Source organism: Gregarina niphandrodes (genome assembly GCF_000223845.1).
Source record: "Gregarina niphandrodes unplaced genomic scaffold scaffold00109, whole genome shotgun sequence".
Lineage (NCBI taxonomy): Eukaryota > Apicomplexa > Conoidasida > Eugregarinorida > Gregarinidae > Gregarina > Gregarina niphandrodes.
This window is the reverse complement of record NW_011645874.1, coordinates 2367-3106: the sequence shown is the minus strand read 5'-3', so window position 1 is coordinate 3106 and position 740 is coordinate 2367. Positions and strand designations below refer to the sequence as shown.

The 740-nt window shown below is 54.7% G+C and overlaps 2 non-coding genes across 2 annotated transcripts; one reads left to right on the top strand and one right to left on the bottom strand.

Annotated features, from left to right (window-relative positions):
- The first annotated feature begins 190 nt into the window (after positions 1 to 190).
- Positions 191 to 263, top strand: GNI_200670. Its single transcript has one exon. It is a non-coding gene; the product is annotated as a tRNA-Arg (tRNA).
- Positions 264 to 550: 287 nt separating this feature from the next.
- On the bottom strand, positions 551 to 623 carry GNI_200660. The gene has a single exon. It is a non-coding gene; the product is annotated as a tRNA-Ala (tRNA).
- Between the last annotated feature and the right edge of the window lie 117 nt (positions 624 to 740).

Genomic DNA, 740 nt, shown 5'->3' with positions numbered 1-740 from the left:
TGACGGTTCGATTACCAATTGCCTTGCTGTACCCACCGTGCGTGCCGGTGACGGGAATGCCATACCTTATCGGATCCTTCAGGTAAATCGTTGCGGCAGGGTTGGCGCTATCCTCAGCACCCACCAAACCATAGATCAGTCCCCTCGAATACTATACTGGATGAGCAACCTTGAGTTTAAGGGACCCGTCGCGGATATGGCGCAATGGATAGCGCGCTGCCCTCCTAAGGCAGAGGCTGAGGGTTCGAGTCCCTCTTTCCGTTAATAACGAACAACTCCAAGCTCACGACTGAGACCGCAGTTGTACTGTGCAGGCATGTTGGCGTCAGCAAGTGGGCGAGGGTGTTTCGGAGTTCGTGTGAGGTAAATATGGATGGCCACAACGTCGTGACACGTGGGGGTCAGGCATCACCCACCGAAGCCCCGAAAGATCGGAGTTTGGTGGGAATCAAGGTCGGATTTAAGGAAAGAACCTGGTCCGACAGCTGTGCATGTCCAAATATTAGAAAACATTACAAACGGCAGACGGCGACCAGTGGCGCCACTACATCGGACGACGTGGGTATCGATCCCAATACCTCTCGCGCGCTAAGCGAGCGTTCTACCTTTTGAGCTAGACGCCCAGCGCGAATAGAGTCCTAACAAACGGGAAAGCCGAGTCGGCGCTTTTACCTCCGGAACCCACCGGACTGTAACCGCACCAGGAATCGAACCTGGTTCTGAACGGCCTCAACGTTCTG